The sequence below is a fragment of the Triticum aestivum genome, chromosome 3D (assembly GCF_018294505.1).
Source record: "Triticum aestivum cultivar Chinese Spring chromosome 3D, IWGSC CS RefSeq v2.1, whole genome shotgun sequence".
Lineage (NCBI taxonomy): Eukaryota > Viridiplantae > Streptophyta > Magnoliopsida > Poales > Poaceae > Triticum > Triticum aestivum.
The window spans coordinates 570456292-570471751 of record NC_057802.1 but is presented as its reverse complement, the minus strand read 5'-3'; the positions used below and the strand labels follow the sequence as shown (position 1 = coordinate 570471751).

Below are 15460 nucleotides of genomic sequence, written 5' to 3'. Positions count from 1 at the left end.
GCCATCTCCTACTATCCAAAGAAGGCCTTGCTATAGCAATTTCTTGCCATGCATGATACTGCGCCATGTATAAGAAGATGATCTTGGGCATTGCGCACTCCAGAAATCCCCATCAGGAAAGTAGGGTCCCTTCAACACTCGGCCACACAATGAATTAGGTTCAGTCAAAGTCTCCAGCATTGTTTCCCGAGCATAGCTTGGTTAAAGATCGCCATATCGCGAAAGCCCATACCACCAAGATGTTTTGGTGCAGACAACCACTTCCATGATATCCAGTGAAGCTTCTTCTTTCTATTTTCAAATCCCCACCAGAAGTTGGACATGGGCTTTCTTATTTTGTCACACACTGTAATGGGGATCTGAAAGCAGCTCCTAACATAAGTAGGAATCGCCTGAGCTACAGCTTTCAAGAGGACTTCTTCCCCTGCCCTTGATATAGGCCGATCGCTCCATCCATTTAGATGTTTCCAAAGCCGGCCAGTGAGAAAGTTAAAGCTATTCGATGGGGAACGTCCCACCAAGGTCGGCGTACCAAGGTAAGTAGCATGCAGTGTATCATCCTGTACCCCAACATTATGTTTTATTCTCTCTTTGACTAGTCCTTCACAGTGTGGGCCAAAGAATAAGGATGATTTCTGTAAGCTGATCTTCTGCCCGGAGCCCTCGCAACGAGCTCTTTTATGATACCCGGGGACAAATATTGACCGCTCGATTTGTAAAATCTGATGGTGGCGACCGATCTATACGGCTCCAATTTGGCAATGGAGTCGCGAGCGGTATAGCATGCACCGCTTTGGTCCCTTCCTCCAGTATACAAGTCCTGAGGGTATTTGGGAAGTAAAAAAATTTAGCCCACCCCACCGGCCCTCCCTCCCCGTTCCCGGCCGTGCCCACGTGAGTTCCAGCCACCGCCGGTGTGCGCGTGGCCTTTTATGGCGAAGCAGGAGGTTTGTCTTGCTAGGAAATCCTCCTCGCCATGCATCAACGCCCCGCTGCTCTCTCCCGTCCCTCCACCCCCTCCTTCTTTTCCTCCTGCCGCTAGGCGTCCGTCGGAGGAGGACCCGCCACACCGACACCGCTGCTCCACCACGAGGCCGTGACTAGTCCTTTCCTCGTCTTCGTATCCACAGGTGCGCCTCGCTGCTCTCTCTCGTACCTGCAACTGCCACGTCTCGGAGCTTTGCGCTCATCTACTCTGTCGACCTGCCCTCCGGAAGCGAGCGCCGTCTCACCCGTGCTTGGCCGCGTCCCGGACTTCAGGCCCGCCGTTTCGCCCTCCAGGGACTGGACCGCCGCGGCAAGGTTGGATGGGCCGACAAGGTGGAGCACCTTGGAACCGACGGCGATGTCTTTCGACATCCGATGCCTCCAGGCGCACGCTGCTCGTCCGCAGCGGCGGCTGGCCGTGCCGGGCAGGCAAGACCATGGCTGCTGGCTGCCATGTCCCGCCCTCTAGGATCGCGCTGACCGCTGACGGCGGAGATGCGACCCGAGGCTGCGGGGCTGCTCGCGTGCAGAGGCGGGAGTGGTCACTGCGGGGCTGTGGCGCGTGCGATGCAGTTGTTGTTGCGGGCATGGAGCGCGAACTGGCGCGCACGTGGCTGGGTCTTGGCTGTGTGCGTGTGGGACGAGCTCCAGGGACACGTTCATGGCGGATACGGTGCCGGTTTGAATGAGACGATGCTATGGTGGACGAAAACTACGGGAAAGGAGGCGGGGATGAGCGGCAGCTCGCCACTGGCTCGATGGACGCGACGAGATGGCCGGAGACGCAGTGGAGACGGCGAGGGAGCACGCAGATGCCAGCGGTGGTCCTCGGGTGCGCAACGAAGAAGAAGAGCTGGAGGCGGAGGTCGTGGTCGAGGACGACCACTCGGGGGGCGCCTCCGTCCAGGCTCCAGCTACCGGAGCAGGAGGTTGAAGGACACCGTAGAGAAGCCATGGGACAACAAATCTATTTCCAGTCGCCATTATCTTCTGATTGACGACGTAGCTAAGGTTCCCATGACAACAAATCTATGCCTATCCTACCCTCAGAAAATGAGTGGTCGGATTTTAATATACCGCTCTCTCCCCTGCTCGCGGTATAGGGTACGGTAAAAACTCTCATTCCTCATGCATTCATCGCCCCACACCCGCCGTTGCTCCCGCCAGCTGAATCAATGACGCCATGGTTTGGCTCACCCTGGACTACGCCATCCCCAGCACCCACACCTACAGCGCCACCATCCTACGTACTGGGATCATCAACAGCTGCTCCAAGCCTTCAACACCACTCATTTTTGACGCCACCATCATCCTCCAACGAGTGGTACATGGACACCGCCCTAAACCTCTGATCCTCGTATACTTTCTTCTGTCTCGCCTCTTCCTTCCCCTGCACACCCTCCCGTCGTTGTAGTTGTAGGAAACTGGTCTTTTCTCCCCATCACAACAGTAGGACACAGCTGTTTGGCGAAAAATGATTTTCCTCTTGTGGCACAAATTTAGTACCAGTTAGGACGGTTTTATATATACAGTGTAGAAGCTGCCCTTTACAGGCAGGCTACTGCCAATGCCAAATAATGCAGAAAACGTTGGCCACATTATAATCACACACGAAAAAAAAGGAGGAGCTTCCACTAACGAAACCTCCAACAAGAATAAAAGGTCTGGTGATCTGTTGATGCTGCGTAGAGTCTTCCCCTCGCTTGCAGGAAGAGATACTTCATGTGATTGATGAGGGAGTTAAATGCTTCCCATTTGCCTTCACCTGTTTGCACGCCTTCGTTAAGTAGATCAGCATCTCCATGGTGAGCTCAGGTTCTTGTTAAGAGTGACAGGAACCCTTCCATTACGAATCTGGGATTATAATGCTCTACGCAGGCCAAGGGATGATTTATATTGGAGAACCGCTGATAAGTTGAAATCGTTTAGCTATTGTGAACTAGCAAATCAAAACATCTATACATGTAATGTGACTCGTTTTCCATTCTTTTGAGCAACTCTGAGATATGAAAGAAGAGTAAATATTTCAGACTGTAAACGAGCACAAAAGCAAGGAACGTGGTGAGGAAGTTTGAAGCACGAAGAGATATACTTTTTTTTGAGAACTTAGATATACTTTTTCTATACATGTTCAGGGAATGTTGCCCCAACTTACAAAAGGTACGTGGGCTAAGCCCAGAACAAGCCCATCATGTTGTTACCGAAAGCAATTCTAATTAAAACATGTTTCTTGCCTAGATAATTGCATTGCAAAATTTCAAAGCTGATGGAGATTACAGAAGCACTGGCATATATTCAACAATCATGTTGCAGAGCTAAATACAGAACCACATTAAACACAAGATAGCATCAAGCTGAACAGTGGAGCATTGGGTACATGCATATATCATGGCCTGGTTAACTAAGAGAGCAGACAGTAATTCCATCACAGAAATACAACCTACAAACAACTTGTTCTTGCCCGGAACAAGTCAAGGCATAACCAAATAAGAAAACAGAAGACCACAGAGAACTTGTTTGTTGCACGGAACAGTGCATTGCATAACCTAGGCTCAGTCGTCCAGTTTATCATTGCCTCATGTGATCTGTTCTAAAACCAGTTCAGAATCTAGGATGTTGACGGTGTAGCTCGATAGAAGCTGGATGATCGTGAAAGGATGGTTGGTGCGAGAATAAAACGCTTGTCATGCTTCACAAAATCGGCGGCTTCCGAAATCCTCTCTGTTTTCTCGTTCTTGATGTCACATTTTGTCCATACGTGTACATCGAGCAAGGAGCATTATGAAAGTAGATGAAAATCACATCTGTTGCGTATACAAATCCTCCTTGTTTCATCAGAATCAAACTATTGCCTACTATCTCTTAATAATACAGTAGCATGTTTCCCTTGGCAAATATGACGAACATTTGCACTATAGGAAATTATTCAACTGTTTACTTGTGACAGCAATATTGTTTCCTGTTAAAATTACTCCCATATGACATAACATCACGGTAGCTAGTAACTCCAATTACAACATTTTTCCAATTTGAGCAAGGAAATATATATATTCAGTCTAGACTCTAGAGTACTTTAATTTCACAGCAGCATCAGTGTAGTTCTAGGTTCAGGTTGTGTTCCAGTTCTATATATGGAGCCAACTGGGAGCTTTATTCAGGCATATCTGTCTTTGATTGTACATCTTCTAATTTTTTTGCAAGAAACACAAATAGATTTTTGCAAGCAACATAAGTCAGAACCTTGCATGTGTACTTGTACTTGTCAACCTGTGCACGTTCGCTAACTGTTTCTTGATGCACCTCTGGCTCTGAGAATGGTTAATGATATCACCTATCTTACAGAAACAAGAACCTGTGTTGTGTTTGTACCTTCAGCTTAAGACTAGCATTGGCAACAGAGCAAGAAGCTGAGATAATTCATTCAATTTTGAACATCTATAATAAAGGATCAAGACAATTGGTGAATAAATCTAAATCTGCTAGATTCGCCAGCTCAAGCAACACTGATCAAATGAAAGAAGAGGTGATGCATGCTTTAGACATAAGAAGATAAGCGCTTGAAGAAAGGTATCTTTGCCTCCAAATGGCCACAGAAAGTACGACATGAGCTTTTGAGAAGCTATGCACAAGAGTAAGAAACGTGGCGGGAGATGGAACAGAATTGGCGGTCATGCAGGCAGTGCCACTGTTCTCAGTGAGTTGTTTTAATCTCTCAAAAACAACTTGCAAGATATTGTCCAGATTTTGGTGGGGAGGAGATCGAGATAAAAAAAATGCATTGGAGGAAATAGGATGAAATTGACCAACCAAAATTAGCAGGATGGGGTTTAGAAATCTTCAAATATTCAATTTAGCCATGTTGGCAAAACAAGGGTGGAAATTGATAACTAAACCAGAATCCTTATGTGCACGTGCCAACCTACATATGGTAATCAATCTCCTATGCAAGTAACATAAACTCTTAATATTCCTTTGGGAAGGTTAGACAATGACCTAAGGCTTGGGGTGAAGAAAGACATGGCACCTACACAGTAAAATCAGCCTACAAAGTACTAGCAAAGCAGTTCAGAGCTAAAAGCGAACATCTCCAAGGAATTGCATTAAGCTCAACTACTGAAGAAATCATGTCGCGGAAGAAACTTCGGAGCTTGCCAATTCCCCCCAAGGTAAAAACTTCCTGGTGGCATGTCATTTGAAGGTTTCATTCCTGTAAAAGCTATATTGAAAAGGACAGAACGAAAAATTAATAACCTTGTCGAATGTGGCGCAAATGAAGATACTATCTTCGATGCTTTGACAGAATGTCGTTATGCCCGAGTATTCAAGGAGTTTTTTAAGAAACGTTATGGCATTAAGCTTCCCAAACTGCATGAGCTAACTTGGGCCCAAGACATTCTAGATGATGATATATGTGGAACGGAGAAGGCATGATATATTTTGTGTGGCATGTGGTCAGTGTGGACATTACAAAATAACAGAATTCATGGAGAATACTCAATTAATCCAAGATTAACCAATTTAAGCTTGCAGGTGGGCACATGATATGGCTGTGGATTTGATGTTGAGTGCAAAACCAACAGGACAAGGAATCAAAACAAAAACCGAGATCAGCTGGCAACGTCCACAAGAAGGCTTCTATAAAGTAATGTAAACGCAGCCTTCAATGCAAGAGAAGAAAAAAGAGCTTAAGGATTCATAACCAGACATGCTGATGGTGGCATTGTAGTAGCGGCGAGCTGTAAGTGGTATGACTCAGTCCCTAATACTTTAACAGGAGAAGAATTAGCTTGTAGAGATGGAGCTAGAATGTTGAACAAACCGAATATTCAACAAGGAACAACGCAGACTCATTCTCAGGAGCTTCTGTCATTTTGGGGATCCAGCAAGCATCATAGAGCTAGCATCTTGCCGATTATTAAAGAAAAACAAGAGCTGGTAGAAGGATGTAGTGGCTTTAACATTTATATCATATAATGTAGGGAGGGAAGCAAATATAGCAGCTCACAAAGTGGCTAAATTTGCTTCTGAATCAAATTCAGAGTATGTCAGGACTCAGGATACATCAGGTGCCGGATAACATCCTGATGTGCACTAGACAAGACTGTATAATCCTGATGCTCTTGTTTGAATCGCAAAATAATAACTATGTCAGAGCTTCACTTACACCTGACAATGAGTATCAGGAGAAGCAAGATTAAAGATAATTCATCAACAAGTGTTACACGTTTGGAAGAAGTGTCTTTTACAGTGTGATGTTATATTTATCACAGGTTATCCCCTATTTAAAATTACACAGCACCGGGGATATACGTATTACTCTATTCTAGTAGTAATTAGTTTTTGACCAATCGGCTAATCATGACTCTGTTTCTTTCGAAACAAATGCCATCTAAATTTGATCAACTAATCATGACTTACAAAAAAAAATGCCATCTATATTTAGTCGGTGTAAATTGCATGGCAGAGTGGAGTTTACGGTTTAGGTGATCCTCATTTTTGTTCGAGAACGCATATACAAGGAAGACATCCCTTAAATATATAATCAAACTGAAGCACAATGTGAAAAAGAGTCATCCGTATAAATAAATTCATCATAAGCGGGGTTGGCAATCTCGTATGCAGCAGAGCAATTATGGATTGAATGAAAAAAAGACAACAACGTGTTGGTTGACCTCAACAGCTAGCTATTACTCCTTGGAGGGGTCTGCAAACACAACTGTGCCGGTCGCCTCCTCCATTATGTAGTAGGCAAACGGATGGTCGACGATGAAATCCACTTGTGGAGGTGGCGGCGGCAATCGGCTGCATCCTCCATAGCCGCACTCGGTGATGGTGACCGCCGCAGCTTCAGTCCCTTCCTCGTTAGGCGCGTAGTAGCTGTTGCCAAATGCATCATGGCGGGGCAAGTAGGGGTTAGGAGGGTAGCCAACGGGGCCAAGTGCACCATAAGGAGGATATGGCCTCGGATAGGTGTAGGGAGAGAAGGAGTTGCGGAACGGAGGAGGATAGTAATGTTGGTGGAAGTATGGGTGAGGTCTGACGGGAAAATAATTTGGAGACGGACCCCCACCCCCACGGTTGTATGCAGCACTCACGCGGGGATGGGCGTACGGAGCAGCACCAACACCATTGTAGCTGTAGGGATCAGAATCAGGGCGACCCAATGGAGGAGAATGTTTTGTGGTGCCCTTGTGATCTGGCGCCCCCATCTTGTACCGGAGTTTGAGCACCTTGAACCCCTGGTGCACGGCGACGAACTGCGACTCCCGGCTCTGCATGAAGGGTACGTCAACCTGGCCGTCACTACCGGAATCGCACCCTATGCCGGGCCGTCGGCATAGCCATGACTAGCCGTCGGGTCAGGCCTATGCCGACGGCCCCCGTCGGCATAGGGCCGTCGGCAACATATCCGTCGGCCTAGCCAGGATGACCGTCGGCATAGAAAAGCCGTCGGCATAGACCCTATGCCGACGATGGCCGTACATCTATGCCGACGGCTCTGGCCGTCGGCAACGTCATCGCCTAACGGCGGCCGCCGTCAAGTGCTGCCCAATGGCTTCTCGCCACGTGGCGAGACGCCGTTCAGCATGGGCGTGTCTATGCCGACGGCCCAGCCGTCGGCTTAGTTTGAAATTATGCCGACGGCTAGGCCGTCGGCATAGACACGCCACGTGTCAGATACTGGGCGCTCCTGGGGCAGGTCTATGCCGACGGCCTGGCCGTCGGCATAGACGTGCCACGTGTCGTCCACTGGGAGCTCACGCCAGGCCTATGCCGACGGCCTAGCCATCGGCATAGTTTCCACGTGTCGTCCACTGGGAGCTCACGCCAGGCCTATGCCGACGGCCAGGCCGTCGGCATAGATTCTGTCTATTTTTTTTCTGTTTCTTTTCAGCTCAATTCATTTGAATATATAACAAACAGCATATAGAACAAACAGCATATACACAACATCACACAACAAATTGGCATCGCTAAGAAGCATCGCAAAGCATCACACATATAAGTATCATCACCACAAAGCATATAAAATCTCACAAACAACAATAAGATAAGTATCATCACAAGCATACAAGTATCATAGCATCGAGAACAAGCAAGTATCATAGCATCGAGAAAGACTTAAGCGCCAGGACGTCGAGCACCGCGGAGGTCGTCACCGCCAAGACCGCCGAAGCCCAGGTCGTCACTGCTAGCGGCAGCGCTACCGCCAAGACCGCCTCCGCCTCCGTCTCCGTGGATCGGAGTGGTCGGGCTCCGTGTCTCGGGAGTGTTGCGAAGACCACCGCCAACGGTAGATGCACCTGTTCCCTGGATGTTGAAAAGATATATTAACGAGATATAAGACTGTGTTGAAAGGCATGACATGCTTTGGGTGAATTGATTGGGGATGAACTAACCGGCGAGGGGCCAGCGGAATGTGCCACAAACTCCTCAAAGGTCAGCAGCACTGGTTGTGCTGGAGGACCCTCTGCTGATGGCCATTGAGGACACCTGCCGGCCGCCATTTCCTGAAAAGCGTGCTGCATCTCGCGATCCCTCTGCTGATGGTATGCATGCAGGCGGTCGTGCCACGCCATGGTCTCCTGGCGTGTGTACTCCATGTAGGCCTATAGTATGACATGATGAGACTCATAAAACTACTAAATGCGGAAAATAAAGGGAACAATGAAGATAAAAGGGAAAATACTTACAGTTTGCTGCTCCTGAAAGAGGGACAGTGACGGTGCACTGCTCATGCGCGTGCTCGTGCGCTGGCTCAGGGTCGGGTCGATCCGACGGAGCTGTGTGTAGGAGATAGACGGAGTGATCACAGCATCGAGAACCGCCTCCCGACCGTGCTCCTTCGGCCCCATGCCCACCACCACCCTTTCGTCCAGATCCGCTGCAATGGGGTCAGGTGTGTCAGGATGTAACGCCAGATACCCTTCGGAGTAGGCCTTCTTCCTCCCCGCGGTCTTCTTGCCGTAGTACTTGGGCTCGCCAGGCTTGGGGTCCTTCCGCGTATGGGCGATCTCCCACGCCTGCATGTGTGAGAGCGGCCGCTTCAGTTTCTCCTCCTGCACCATCAAACAAAGGTTACTCATACATAAGAAAGTGATGGTAAATAGAAGAAGAAGAATGTTTAATGGGGTTAGCTAGTCATACATTAACTGCCTTGTGGAGATAGTGGTTTCGGTTTCCCTGAGCATGTACTCCCTCCTTCCCTCGGTTAGCCTTGTTTTTGACTCTCATAGCCGCCCAGGCTCCAGCCTCATCACACCAAAGATCCACCAATGCCGCCCAGGACTCATCTTTTCCATAACACCAATTTGGACACACCTACATAATACATGTCAACACGAAACGGTGAAATGTACCACAAGGTAATGAAAGCATAATGAAAGCATAATGAAAAATCTTTTATACTTACCGCCAAGAACTCGTCCCTCTCCAAGGTAATGCCCATCCTCCGCGCTTCTTCCTTGGTCATCTTCACACCAAGATAGTCGTGGTAGTATGTCGAGATGGCCACATAGCGCACCTCGTACTGCATCTGGCGGGCCTTCTTCTTGCATTGGCGTAGCACGATCTGGTCCGCTCTGCCCCTGTGCTCCGGGAGAACTCGATAGAATTTCTACAATCATGCACGAAACAAGAATGGAAGAAGCCATGAGTTAAATCATTCATGAAACTAGAATGGACTTGTACTTCTGAAGAGAACTCACCCAGAAAGTGGTGATCACGGCCTTGGCATGGTCCCATGCTCCGCGTGGAGGGCCGCTTCCCAGTGCTCCCAGCTCGTGGCCAAGACCAGATGGTCCGGGTGCCTGACTGGATCCGGACAGTACAACCCTGGCCAGTGTAACTTCAGCAGGACGGTGATGAGGCCGTTGGGAATACGGACCCCTTTAGAATATATCCAGTTGCTGCAAAAGAATGAACTATTAGCATGTGACAAGCAAAATAAATAACAACCAGAATGAGCATGTGACAAGCAAAATAATGAAATTATTATAAAGTGGCACCTACTCTTTCCCCGTGGGCTCAATGAGCCACTTCTGCTCCTCAGTAGCAGGAACCTGCTTTGGTAGCTTTGCGTTACCACGCAGCCACCCCTTGTTGTCAACCCCCTCCCCGCCAGCACCATCATCCCCGCCACCACCCTCCTCCTCGCCTGCCTTCCCCTCCCCAACCTCCTCCTCATCCTCGTCCTCCTCCTCCACCTCCTCCTCGGCCCCATCCCGAACCTCCTCCTCCTCGCCTACCTCGTCCTCCTCCTCCTCCTCCTCACTAGAGGAGGGTACCTCACTAGAGGATGGCCTCGAAAACAACACCCCTAAGTCGGTGAGGGTGCGCTCTTTCTGGCCGCGACCCCCTGTAGTGGCTCTCCCCCACCTTGCCCTCTAGGGGCTCACCCCCCGCCCCCTCCTCCTCTAGGGGCACCTCTCCCTCGACCTCCCTGTGAGGAGTCATCGTCAAGTAGCCGGGGGGGGGAGGATTACGTGCTCGACCACTCCGACTAGGCAGGCCAACGACCTTGCGTAGGAAACCCACGCCGTCGGCCTTCCCCTTGCCCATGTTCCACGAACCTGCATTGAAAAGAGAATAAGCAATTAGTAAATTAATGAAATGAAGGAAAAGGCATGAAAATAAACACATTAATAAAAAGGCATAAAAGGCATATTCCTAAACTATAGAAAAAAAGACTTGACACGTACATCTGCTAGAAACCATATGAATCATCACTGTTGTAACCTCTTTCTCGGTCCGTCTCATCATCACTATCAATAATATCATCTTCGTTGTCTGACGGAGGTGGAGGCTCTTCCTCGTCGTCAGCGTCTAAGTTTAACTTTTCTAGCATAAGTATGTCATTTTCATTGACAATGGTCTCACCATCATTCCGTGCTTCGTCGTCGTTTGGATCCACATCATAATCACCCAATGGTCTAGCGTCATCGTTTCTAACCACATCATCATCATCATCAGGTTGCTCTTGATAGAACACTCCCTCGTATGTCATGGGGTTAATGTTGTAGTAATCGTCTTCATTCGGGTTCGGTAGCTTACGATGTGTCGACACCTTGAACACAACTTCCCAACCCTTTAGGTACTCTTTCTGGCATGGGTAAGGCAGATAATATACTTGTGTAGCTTGGGTAGCCGCAATGAAGAGATCGGCTCCGGCATAGACGGTTGATGGTTTAACTTCGACCAAACCAATGGAAGGCGTATGTTTTACCCCCTCCCGCGGATCGAACCATCGACATTTGAACACAGGCAGACTTAGGGTCTCACGCCCCTGGTGGAATTTAATCTCGTATATATTTTGTACCCTTCCGTAGTAGTCTACTGAATTTTGACCGGGGGTGTACACTCCGGTATTTATAGTTTTGGGATCAGGCCGGCTGTTCTGGTGATCCTCTGTATGGAACCGATACCCATTCACATCATACTTTTTACATGTCATGACGGCAGGGTCAAAACCCATGGAAACCCATCTCAATTCATCATCCATAGATATGTTCGGATCTTTTCCCTACAAGTATAATTGAAATTGTTGCGTGCATTAGTTAACTAATAAATGTTGAACTAGGTATTTAATAGGGGAGTGTGGACAATTACTTTCTCCATGAACCAAGCAACAAAATTTTTACGTCCAGGGTTTCCATGATGGAGAAGAGTAAGTGCCTCCGCCTCAGTAGGAGGATTCATTCCCGTCCATTCCTCTTGAACGAAATCACTAAAAAAAAGAAAACCGGTGTTAAACCAGGACTAAGTGAACATAAAACATGATGATGTGGAAGACATAAAGGAATGGTGTAGTGGTATTACCTCATCCACACTTCCTCAACTTCCCTGATGTTGTGCAAGATATAGAACATGAGGTCCTCCCACTCTTGTCGTGGCATGTTATAAGGTTTCGAGGCCCCAGCCCTCCCACCTTGCGCGTTGAATAGATAGAGCTTGGGTTGATAATTCGGCTCTTCTATATTGTATCGAGGCACCTTGTTATGCAGATGGGGAACGTGGTCTGGATAGTATGATGTCCTGAGGTCTGACACCTCCTCTAGGATAACTGCCTCAGCTATGGAAGCTTCAATCTTAGCTTTGTTTCCACATTTCTGTCGGAGATGCTTGTTCTGTCTCTCAGGGCCGTACTGCCAGCGATTCTGCACAGGCCCCCCCAACAATACCTCGTTCGCGAGGTGCAGAATGAGATGTGTCATCGGTGTAAAGAAGCCTGGCGGAAAGATCTTCTCTAGCTTGACTATCAACTCCGGTGCCTTCTTATGCAATTTTTCAATCACGTCTTTACTTACTTCTTTAGCACAGAGCGTGCGGAAGAAATGGCTTAGCTCGGCAAGCACTCGCCAGACATGCTCGGGGACATAGCCTCAAACCATCACCGGCATTATCCGCTCAATCCATACATGGTAGTCATGACTCTTCAGGCCAGTCACTTTGCCCGTTGAAAGATTGACTCCCTTACTTATATTCGATGCATAACCATCGGTGAACTTCAAAATGTGTTTCAGCCAGGTAAGTACTTCCTTTTTTTCTGGCGGTTTAAGGACAAAGTCAGCATCTGGCTTGAACCAGTTTTTTCGACCGCCTGTGGGAGGCTCCATGTTTAGACGTGGTCTATCACAAATTCTCTGTTGATCGGCTCTAGCTTTAACGTTATCCTTCGTCTTATCAGGAATATTGAGGATCGTGTGGAAAAGGGACTCTGCCACATTCTTTTCGGTGTGCATCACATCGATATTGTAAGGAAGTTTGAGGTCCTTGAAATAGGGAAGCTGTGAGAAGGGGGTAATGTGAGTCCAGTTGTGCGTCTCACCATATCCCTCGAAGCCTTTGGCTTTGGCTTTGGCTTTGCCTTTGACTTTAGGCTGGAGAGCTTTTAGCTGAGCAAGAACATCTGCCCCCGAAAATGTTGGAATCTCGGTTACTTCATGAACAACCCGGCCTTTCGTGAAGTTCTTCTTGTCTTCCCTGTCTGGATGGTCTGGAGGGAGGAACTGTCGATGCAGGTCAAAGGCTACATACTTGCCACCCTTACTCAGCCAAATCATTCGCAGAGCCTGCATGCACACTGGGCATGGCATCTTCCCACTTGTACACCATCCGCAGAATAGAGCATAGCCGGGAAAGTCATGCATGCAATAGTGCAACCAAACTTTCATCAAGAAATTTCTCTGCAGATTCCGGTCGTATGTCAACGTCGGAAAGTACCAAGAATGGTGCAAAGCATCCACCAGCGGCTGCATAAACACACCCAATTGCTTCCCCGGATAATCAGGCCCCGGAATGATGAGCGACAAGAACATGGTCTTGCGTTGCATTAGGGCACCGGGAGGAAGATTGAGCGGAATTACAAACACGGGCCAGCAGCTGTATGGATTGGACGACATACCATATGGATTCAACCCATCACCTGATATGGCTATTCTGACATTCCCAGCCTCGGCTGCTTCCTCGGGGTATTCTTCATCGAACGACTTCCATGCTTCCCCTTCCGATGGATGTACGATTTTTTTTGGATTGTACCTTATACCTTCCTTGTGCCACTTCATCATTTTGGCAGACTCCTTCGTGATGAAAAGGCGCTGCAATCTTTTTATAAAATAAAGATACCGAAGAACCTTAACGGGGATGGTTAGCTGCTTTTTCTCACCATCCTCACCGACCACCTCAATGTACCGAGACGAACCGCACTGCCTACAGTACTTGTCATCCGCATACTCGTGCCTAAACAAAAGGCAATTCTTCGGGCAAACATCTATTTTCTCATAATCCATAGAGAGTGCCTTCGTGATTTTCTTTGTATCGTACATGCTTTTCGACAGTTCATGACCCTCAGGGAGGCTGTTAGCCCATACTCCCAAGAATGCTTCGAAGCATTTCTGGCTACAGCCGTACTCAGCCTTGACTGCAATCAGTTGCGAGATGGCATCCAGCTGAGATATTTTCGCCCCCGCATAAAGAGGTTTCTTCGACGAGGCCAAGACCTCCAAGAAGGCCTTTGCGGTTGCCTCCGGCTCCTCCGGTTCATTCTCTGAAGGTGTCGCATTTCCCGTTTCTGCAACAATGACATCATCTAGCATGTCCCTGACCCCGTCGTCCTCATATCCATCGATGCGTTGTCGCATCACCTCCTCTCTACCACGGTCCTGCTCGGCTATGTTTATCGGCGGCATGTCAAAATTTGGCATATATCCGTGCGTGCGAAGGTGCTCACTCATGTCCGTCTGATTTCTACGGTGACGTCTGGCACATCTCACACAGGGGCATGGTGGGATAATTCTCATTGGACGACGGAATATCTCCTTCAAATAGACATCGGTTTTCGCGATCCACTCTGATGTTACTCGATTCCGACGGATAAAACCACTGTACATCCACTGATTATCTGCCATCCTCTGCTTTTTTGCAAGCCACACAACATAATTAAGGATTCATTTAAATTAATCACATCAAATTTTCAGTTTCTACCGCGTTTAATCCACCTACATCTCTAATAGGTAAAGATGGGTCCTAATCCCACCCGAGGATGTGTAGATTGAGTACGTTCTCCATTCTACCCCGTTCCGAGACAAAATTTCGGCAGCACCTCCCCGCTGTTCTCCAGATACACGTCTCGGCAAATAGCCGAGAGAATGTGCTCCGGAGAACAATGGGGAGGCGCCGCCGAAATCCTGTCTCGGAACGGGGTAGAACATGGAGAACATACCCAATCTACACATCCTCGGGCTGTCCGTGGAAAACGCTGGACAATCCGAAAGAGTTGCGGTGATAAATATGCAATTGAATGCATATTTATCGATGCAACCCTTTCGGACGGGAGACCCCTAGGTTACGCGACATGACTTGAGAATGAAATCTAGTCACATGATTCGTAGCTCACGCTCGGCTGTAGAGGAAGTATTCGAATAGCTGACAGACGACCGGGGACCAAAAGCTCCTACGCCGATCACTTCACCGAGATGGAACACCACAGAACCTGCACCGTGACAATAATTAAGTACATCACAATATATTCGTCATCTATCATCATGTAACAATCATCGAAGCATAAAAAAACCATCATCATCATCGTCATTTACCATGATCCAACAATCATCATCATTTATCATCTCTTCCGCAAAAAAATGGAAATCTATCATCATCATCATCTAAAAATTATCAAGGCATAAAAAAAGCATTATCATCTATCATCAACATCATCATCTATCATCATTAACATCATAATCTATCATCATCAACATCATCATCTATCATCTAATTGTTTTGCATTTCTCACATTTCTAACTATCATCAAATCATCTACCATCTAACTATCATCATACATAATGCATCCATCCATCTAATTACATAACTATGAACAACAACTTAATTCACACAAAAATTGCTACAGAGAGGGAGGGAGGGAGCTCACCATGGGGGAGGGCCGGCTCGGGTGGGGGGGAGGGCAGGCACGGGCGAT

General features: G+C 47.8%; 1 pseudogene; it reads right to left on the bottom strand.

Moving 5' to 3' along the window:
* Positions 1–6674: 6674 nt before the first annotated feature.
* The window catches only part of LOC123076544 (putative serpin-Z8), a 62494-nt pseudogene continuing 53708 nt past the window's right edge, over positions 6675–15460 (bottom strand).